The sequence below is a fragment of the Limulus polyphemus genome, unplaced genomic scaffold (genome assembly GCF_000517525.1).
Source record: "Limulus polyphemus unplaced genomic scaffold, Limulus_polyphemus-2.1.2 Scaffold6576, whole genome shotgun sequence".
Classification (NCBI taxonomy): domain Eukaryota; kingdom Metazoa; phylum Arthropoda; class Merostomata; order Xiphosura; family Limulidae; genus Limulus; species Limulus polyphemus.
In genome coordinates this window covers 2,800-12,983 of record NW_013672186.1, presented here as the reverse complement: position 1 = coordinate 12,983, position 10,184 = coordinate 2,800, and positions in this window count along the sequence as shown.

The window sequence follows — 10,184 nt, the reverse complement described above, 5'->3', positions numbered from 1 at the left end:
ATTAAATGTGTTATTTATAACAATAGTAGTTTGTTTTTGTTTTCTCTTAAAAACATAACTCTTTATAATGCTCCCTAAATAATAAAAAAACAAATTACAGTGAAAGCAATGAAGATTTTGTAGGTTTTGAACCATACTAAATAACAGTAAACCTTTTTTTTGATTTACGATATTTTCTTATTTTGATGTTTTGAGCTCTTTTGTGTTTAGAAGAATATATACTAATTTTTAAAGTATCAAATTGAATTTTTGTTCAATAAAATTCTTTCAAATGCGACTGTAGCTTTTTTCCCCAAGACTTTGTCTTCAAAATAAGGGTGCGTCTTATATTCCGAAAAATACGGTACCCTCTACACCGATATTTCACGTGTCTAGTGTTCTGTAAGCTTTTTTTGAGCTGAAATGTGTTCCGTGGCCAAAAAACGTTTGGGAAACGCTGGAACAGACCCTTGTTATATACAATGAAAACGGTTATTTATTAATTATTTCTACTACAGCGCACTCTATCAGCCGAACCAGATATGTAACTGTATTTCTATAACTTTAGCTAATGCTTGTTGTTTTTTGATCAAAGCTTGCAAGATCTAAGTGATGTATTTCCTTTGATAGAGGAATACAGAAAGGTTCTCACTGAGAACCAGAGAAAAGAAACTCAAATATGGTGCGTTCGCAGCTCATGACACGCGCAGTTTGATTCGTTACTATGACATCGGACAATCGATAACTTCTGTTCTATGAATGAATAACTAACTAAGCGCGTCCAGTGTGACTTCGTTCGTGGCCTTGCGGTAGCTGTGTACGTACACTTCTGCACAAGGTATCATATCACAACAGGAGTTTACTTACTAAGGAGCCACTATACTTTGATTCGACCAAAAAAAGAAGCTTTATTTTAGTTAAGATTTTTATTACCACTGTTTCTTGTTAAAACAGACATAATCGCTAAGTAATTATCTAGGCTATACTGAGAGCAGTGCTTAATTTCTGTCGGATCTATGTAGATCCGAAATCCTAAACTTGTTTCGAACATTTTATAAATTTACAGGCGGAAGAATTATAATCAGTTTTAAGACTGTCTCGATTGTATTATGGATTTGTATTTGACTGAAGTAGTCAATCAACTACAGAACTTCCCTTTAGCCCCAACCCTAATATTGTCCTTCAAAACTGAAAATACCCCCACTATCCCCACTCGTCAGAAGGAACCTCATATCATTTTTCCTAGAAATTAAGCACTGGTTTATGATAATAATACTTTCTTTTAAAAAATGATTTTGTTTAAGGACGAACGCGAGATGGCATTCGTATTTCAAAATTCGCGTACTGCACCTCTAGTCTTTATCATTTTGAAAGTGCACATGGGCAATATTCAATAAAAGTTTGAAGTGGACAGAAAATTTGCATTGCATGAGTTTTCACCAGGTTAGTAACGTGAAAAATGTAAATGTAAAATTTAGAAGTTGAAGAATGTAAACTTCCCTTAATATTGTAAAGTTGGCTCTAGTGTAGAACAAATATAGTTAAAACCGCATAGGCGACGAAAATATCAAAATTAAATAACAGGTTGAACAATCGCCAAGTATAGAACAAACCTTCCCTATCCTATTTTATTTAGAGAGATTTCTACTGAACCTCCTCTTGAGATTAATCTCACTGGCCGCTATCGATGCATATGTTGCATATATATTTGCGAGAAACTCTAGCTTTCCCTGTTTACTAGAACAATTTGTAGAAACTTTCGCTTATTGGCTAGTTACTATTTACGTTAGTACATACATATCGCTATAGCTTTCCTTACAGTCGGTTACCAGGGTAACTGACTAACTTTATTTCCTCACTATGCGTTATGATTGAGACAGTTCTATACAGAGAACTTCGACGTTCGTCTCGCAAAAGATCACAATTTACTTGAACATGCACGTCACACATACAGTTTAATGATCGTCCACAAATTTAAAATTGAAACTTACTATGAACCTAGGCAGTATTTAAGGGTGTGAAATAATAATTTAGGACTACTTGAAATAACCGAATTAATAAAAACAAAGTCACTCCAAGAGACCATTATATTCAAAATTATATTCTACCAGTATAAGTTTCCGAAACTTAATTGTTAATACCTTTTTCTGCTGTTACTGCCACGACAAGTTAAAATATCTGGGTTGAAAATACAGTTTTTTAATTATATTTTATTAGATTCATTCCTGCACGGATGAACTCTCCAAATATTGTTTTCAACGATCTTGTACTTTTGTTCGTTTCGCAGCTGTACAGAAGACGTGAAGGTAATAGAACAGAGAATGCGTATATAACGATTCTATAAAGCTTCACTTAAAAGGTTTAAAAGTTTGAGTCGCTTTAGAAGCATTCGGTACCACAACAGTTTATTCGCATGAGCTTTTCTATCTTCTCTTTTTCATAAACTACTGAAAAGCATTCATCTTTTGATTTATATGTATATATTTTGCCTGTACATAACGTCATTTAACCATAATATGGTCATGTTGCATGTTATTATTTACATTCGTTATTCTGTACATGCGCATTATACAAGTAAGCAATCATACTTCCAGTTCACCAAGCTTTTTATTAGGAACATAAGATATGGCAAAGTAATGGATTGAAATATATAAAAAATACATAGCAGCACTGGTATGCAACGTATTTTGCAAAGTATAAACTCATATTACCTAGCAGTAAAATACACCCTACCTGAAAAGTTGGGAAGACATTTCTCTAAAATGGCCATATTTTACCTATGACACCATGTCCAACGTATACTTCATTGTTACGTCTCTGGTCGTTTGTTAATTTTCCGTAGAAATTCTTTCCGAGAAACTTCAGCGATACAAGTCCTTTCTTAAATAAAACTAGTTTATTCTTTCTCAATTCAACTTTGCAATACATTTAATTTCCACAGTCACTTTAACTTAAACACACGTTATAATTCACCGCGATTCACGCACTTTACTAACGCGCTTGACTCAATTGTCCGTCTCTGTCTCTGCCTGTCTGCAATTCTAATTCCGATTAATTATTTCGCTTTATCTGGCGCACTTATATACAAGAATAGAGGGCGCCTAGCAAATACTTGATTATTCGTGATGTTCCCCGATCTTTATAGAACTCACTACGTGTTACCAGCGTCACGTGACTTCCGCTGTCGTAACATAATCAACGCGCCGTAAAAGCTACAACTTCTATAAGGAATGTGGTACGTACTCCTTTTAGTTTGGACAGTGTCTCTTTCTTTGTGTTTTAACGTAAAGCTGTTGAATGAGTTTAATGAGTTCGAGGTTCGCCGTGAGAATTGAACCCCAAATTCTGTAGTTATAAGCCCGCTGAGCCATCGGGCTCTAGCCAGTGTGTCACTCCACCACAGAGGATAAATGACCAATCACACAATCCATAGATGTTTCTTTAAAATCATCAATTATGTTATTTCAGCTTACACTACTTACATGGTTAAGTAAAAGAACAAAAGTCTAAAATATCAAGGGCGATAGATATTGTGAACTTGATCATAAATTATTACTGTTGTTATTTTTAATAAATGCATGAACTGGCGTGAGTGCAGATAGGAGAAGAAGTAAAAAATTTTCATGATTTTTACATTGCCCTTTTTATGTAGGTAATTAAACAATCCAAATGAAAAAAAGAGAAACAAAAGTTAAAATTCACGAATGTGAATAGATTTTCAAATAGAAATAATTCTCCACTCACGGCATTGTCACTTGTGTTGTAGTAATACTTGAAACATAAAAATATTTTTGGATATGAAGAAATAATACTGTTGTTTTATCTTCAGATTTTTGTCACAGTTGCTTTTTGTAAATTGTTTAACATTGATTGTTTAATTCCGTGAAATATAATCCAGGTTACCAAGTTTTAGATGTGTCAACAGCGTTCAGTTTTTTTTTTTTTTTTTTTTTCTTGCTGTTGTTGTTGTTCCATCTGGTAGCTCAGCACAGTATTAGACTGGAGGGTGGATGTCGTTATTCACTATTTTTTGGGAAATGCCATTTTTCATACTCCTATCTGCACTGTTATTTGTCTTTAACAGTAGTTTTGGAAAGTTAAATTTTGCTATTTCCCGCAAGAATCTAACCCTGGCTCATCTGTAATGCTTGAGGATTTATAAAATTAAAAGTCGGAATTTGACACTCGAGTGGGCACAGCACAAATAGTCCATTGTGTAGATTTGCGCTTAAAAAACAACACTTTTTTAATTGCCTGAAAAATTAATGTTTTGCCTCACGTGGCTTCTGATGCAATACACGTAAGATCAACACATTGTTGTAACGTTGTTTATGTGTTGGCGGGTTCTTATAAATTATCTGTTGCAAATAATTCGAAATCCAGTCACGTAATGATAGCGAATTAACTTATTTATTACTTAACGTTTTTAGAAGCTTAAATCCTGTGGTAATTTGTAGGCCACATTTACCGGCATGATAATTGTACCTCTCTAACCTAAAAATAAATTTACAACTTCACGGTTTTAAAATAATTGTTTTTTGTTGTTTTTTAAATTTCGCGAGGGCTATCTGCGCTAGCAGTCCCTAATTTAGCAGTGTAAAATTAGAGAGAAGGCAGTTACTCATCACCATCCACTGCCAACTCTTGGGTTACTCTTTTACCAACAAATAGTGGGATTGAGTGTCACTTTATAATGCCCCCACGGCTGAAAGTTGTTTGGTGGGACGAGGATACGAACCCGCGACCCGCAGATTGTGGGTAGAGCGCCCTAACCACCTGGCCATGCAGGGCTTATCAAGTAATAGAAAACAAAATATTGATTGATTCACCATTAGCTGAAACAAAAACGCTCTCTGACTGATTCGCTCCCCTGGCTAGAAACAACTCTCATCTTCTTGATTCTTCACTGAGCCTCGTATTTATAATCTACTATTCGAATTTATTAGGAAATCTGACGTCAAAATTTTAAGAAGTTTTCGACCTTAACGTCATGCGCCCTTTATCTAACATCTAAATGACAATGTTAAAAAAAGTTTATAACAATATAATCTTTCTATTTTAAGACTTTGTAAGTTATAAATTAGTCCTACAGAGAAACATATTTAACTCGCCGTGACGGGGAGATAACAGGTAAATAACCAGCTTAAAGAAACAACATTGAAGAAGCTATAAGTTTCATTCACAATCCCCCTGACTTACAATGCTAAGCTTCGTGGTTCGATTACCTGCGGTGGACACAGCAGATAGTCCAATGTGGATTTTCTCTAAAACAAATCAACAACAACTTCATTTACAAAAAAAAAGTGAGTTATAAGTTACGCCTACAGAGAATATAATTGAATCACAGCTGCAAAAACTTTTTTTTTTTAAATACAGAGAAATAGTTGCTTAAAGAAATATGACAATTTTAGCGTTTAATTTTGAACAAGAAAATAACACTGTAAATTAGTAAATATTTAGCTAACTGATCTTTGACATTTATTAGTATTCTCTTAAAGGCATCCATGGTGGGCATAGCACAGATAACCCATTGCGTAGCTTTGCGCTTTAGATACAAACTATTAAAGGCAGTGCCTCATATTTTTTTGTTTTTATGATTATAAAATTTTAATTATATCAAAGAATATATAAATCGGTTAAATATTTTATACAGCAACGTTAGCTTACGAAGTTTTATTTATTAGTAACCAATTTAGAAAAAAAAAATGTGACTATGAGATGAAAAATTTTGTTGTTTACATGTCGTACACCTCGAATTTGAGCGTCACTTTAGAAAAAAGTACTTAGTTTTTAATGGTCAAAATTTCGAAAACATTACTATAAGATTTAGAATAATATTTACTGTGATTCATGTGCACACATTAGCGAAATATATTAATCACAATAATAACACTTTATTTAGACCCATCAAATGTGCAAAAATGACAGAATTACTCTTTCGTGCATCAGTAAACAAGAAATAAATTGGATTTTGACTTGACGTTATGTCCAAAATATGGGTTGATTTAACGACGTAGAAAGATGTACGGCAATATATTGGAATAAAGAAAAGTGCTAAATATTGCTGTTTCTAATCTTTTGTTGCCACGTGTAATTACACAGTTGCTAACTTAACAAAATTCAGCTTTATACGCATATACATGCATATAATCATTTTGCATATGGTTGATTCTGAATCACTTGCAATGTCCACATGAAAACCGTTTCGCATTAACAATGGATATTTTTAGCACCATTTTCTTCGGAGATGTGGAACAAAGGCTTGTATGAATGCACTACTTCCTTTTTTATCATTTCTGGCCTCTAGACCACTAAAAACATTTGTGCAGCGACACAGCATTCAGACTTTGGCATTGTACGACAGATAACACTGCAACAAACACTAGGTAATTAAACAGCACCAGCGTGAAATGTTAATCACCACAAGAACTTGTCTCATGTTAATGATAATATCGTGGATAGTTAAGTCCACGTTGTTCAATGGAAATCCATTCTGTCATACATCTGTCGATTACGTCGATATCAATGATCTCGCACTGAGAAGTTAACGTTATATTTTAACTTCCGATAACACTTTTGGTTTCGAAGATGAAAGTTTAGAATGTTTGATAGCATGAAAGTTTAATTATATTTCATTGCGCCAAACCCTTTGTAATCTAAGATTTATTGGTATAATGTTTGATGATTTGATTAGAATAAGGGGAATTACTTGCATGACTGGGGCGGTATATATATGCACCCAAAGCTGTTTCCCAATTCGCTGGTGGATGTGGTACTGGAAGACCATCTCATAAGGCACTGGTTTCATTGCAGATGCAATATCTGGATATTTAATGTATTGTTTAGTTTGACCTGAATATCCAGAAACAGAAGTCATGCAAAAATAACAGTCAGTTAGATGATCTCTGGGCTCACGTCATTTCATAATATGACAGATTTACTATTATATATGTATTTTAATATCGATATTTGTTTAAGTTGAATTTATATTTAGAAATGTACATATCTTATGCTGTTAAATGTGTATTGCGAAACTCTCGCCTATTCTCTAAAGTAATAGAAGATTCTCAAGTGTAAGAATCAACAATATATATGTGTACGTAAACGCTAGTGTGTTAGTATTGTTACTTAAGCTGAAGTTTCCAGAAACTCTCCACACGCCTATAAGTATATCCAACGCGAGGCGCCTATAAACAGTATCTGTTATTGGTTTGCTATAGATTTCGGAAACTATAACTGTGATTAACGCTTATTAATCGGGACACTTCAGATATTTAACCAGGAACATTTATAAATTTCTAACATTACAAACCATTTCACTTCAGCTGATTCACATCAGACATTAGTATTTTTCTGAAATATATATAACTTCATCGGTGGACAACTCGGCATGTGGCCAGGGAAGACCGAAGAACACACAGCTAGCTAGCTCCCTGTTAAGTGAATTGTATCTACATCAACTCAAAATTAATTCGTTCATCGTGAATCCTCGATAAGATATCAAGAAAGTTCCAGATTAGAAAGAAGACTTTATATTGCTTGTAAGTTTGTAAAACGTTTATATATAAATCATTATCTGTAATAACTATTTGTAATGACAGTTGTTGTAAATTGTATTATTGTTTGCATATTAAAATATATTTGTATTTAAAAAACTGTGTGTATCAGTCTTGTTGGTAAGTATCATAAATTGGATATATATCGGCATTTATTTAACTACTTTATCTAAATTACAATTTAATTCAGTTTTAGGCCATTTGAAATTGTAATACCTAACATAATAAATTGGGGGTTCATGTCCAGGATATGAATCAGAGACAAAATTCAATCTAAATTAAAATGTATATCATAATTCAATATATATCTATCAGTTTCAACAATATTTGATTATGTATGATTATCAAGATTTTCTAGAATCACCCTCCCTCGAACAACTGCAAAGATAGAACAAAAATTAATTGCTCGAAATTGCCAAAATTGTAGAACTAGAATTTAAAAGATCAATGAGAAAAAATGAACTAAAAAAGCATATTATCAAAATACTAGTCGATGATGAATCGTTGCCTGAGGAAGCATTGGGGGAATACTCTGGTGTCCTCACCAGCCAATCGGGGTTGAGTGATAAAGATAAGTTAGAGATCCAGCTAAAACTCATACAACTCGAGCTTGAACAAGCTCGTATTGAAGCCGAGAAAGAGGAAGCTCGTATCGAAGCCGAGAAAGAAAAAGAACAAGCTCATATCGAAGCCGAGAAAGAGAAAGAACAAGCTAGTATCAAAGCCGAAAAAAGAGAAAGAACAAGCTCGTATTGAAGCTGAAAGAGAAAATAAACATCTCGAGGCCGAAAAAGCTTGCATTTAAGCCGAAAAATAAATTAGACTGAAAGAAGTGGAATTTAGACTCAACTCCAATCGACCAAGGAAAAATGACAACTTTGAACTTAATCGATATGTTAAAGTACCACCATTTAATGAAAGTGGATTTGATAAATATTTCCAACATTTTGAGAAGGTTGCCCAAACCATGGAATGGCCCACCGAAAAATAGTCATTATTATTACAAAGTGTTTTAACTGGTAAAGCACAAGAACCTTATGACGCTCTCTATCTAGAACATTGTACAAATTATGAAAAGGTTAAAGCAGCTATTCTCAAAGCATACGAGTTAGTACAGGAGGTTATCGCAAAAAGTTTCAAGGTTGTCGCAAACAAGATAATCAAACTTATATGGCATTTGCGCACGAAAAGGAGGTTTATTTTGATGGGTGGTGTAATACTATGCATATTGGCAACAGTTTCGACAAAGTAAGACAATTATGTCTAATTGAGGAATTTAAACGTTGTGCACGTGACGACATCAAAACTTACTTGGATGAAAAGAAAGTTGAAACACTACAGGAAGCAGCCTCTTTCTGATGACTACACAAATAAAACCACTTTTCATAAAAAGAAATACCTACCATCTCAACTAAAGCCTGTATCTGTTCAATCCACTAAAGTTGAGGGTACATTTCTAAAAAATCAAGCTTCTCTAATTCGAAATTTTCTGAAAGTCAGGATAAACCTTCATCAAGGCCTGTCTACCATTTCTGTAAAAATCCTGGTCATGTTATGTCCGATTGTTTGTGTTTGAAAAATAAAAAATCAAAGGAGGCAACACCCAGTGTGTTTGTGTCCACATATGGACGTAGTTTCACCAGATCACTCGATGTTGTTGATTTTGACAATGATATAAAGGCTGATGTAGTCAGAGAGGATTGTTTGTTTGTTTGTTTGTTATGAATTTCGCACAAAGCTACACGAGGGCTATCTGCGCTATGCATCCCTAATTTAACAGTGTAAGAATAAAGGTAAGACAGCTAGTCATCACCACCAACCGCCAACTCTTGGGCTACTCTTTTACCAAACAATAGTAGGATTGACCATCACATTATGACGCCCCCATGGCTGAAAGGGCGAGCATGTTTAGTGTGACGGGGATTCGACCCCGCGACCCGCAGATTGCGAGTCGAGCACCCTAACCACCTGGCCATGCTGGGCCATCAGAGAGGAATTTATACCTTTTGTGTCTGTTGGTTCTGTGTCGTTGACAAATGACACTGCTAATCCCATATCCATACGTATTCTACGTGATAATGGGGCGACTTAATCATTGTTGTTAGAAGGTATATTGCCTTTAGATTCGAATTTTGCCACTGGTGAGTCTGTTATTGCTCAGGGTATTGAGGGTGGCATCAGAACTAGTTTTGGGACCAGTTGTGGTTGGAGTAAGACCAACTCTGCCAGTTAAGAGTGTATCGTTATTGTTGGGAAACGATTTGGATGGGGGAAAAGTTGTTGCCGAACCCAAAATGGTTAGTGAGCCAATCACTGTTTCATCTAAGGATGATGTTGTCATTGAGGAGAATCCTGATGTGTTTCCCTCGTGTGTTGGAACTCGAGCTCAGGTTGAGCAATTAAGCCAAAAACAAATTACAGACATGGATTCAGAGGATGATATTATAGATTTGTCTCAGACATATTTTGGATCCAACAGGGATCTTATAGATGATTGTTTTACTGACAATTCCTCAGTAAGTGACAATGATGGACGTGAAGTATCTGATTTACCTGGTGAAGTTCCATTTACTGAAAGTAAACTGATTGTTGAGCAAAAAAAAAAGGATCCGCAGATCTCTTCACTATTTAAATATGCACTCTCAAAAG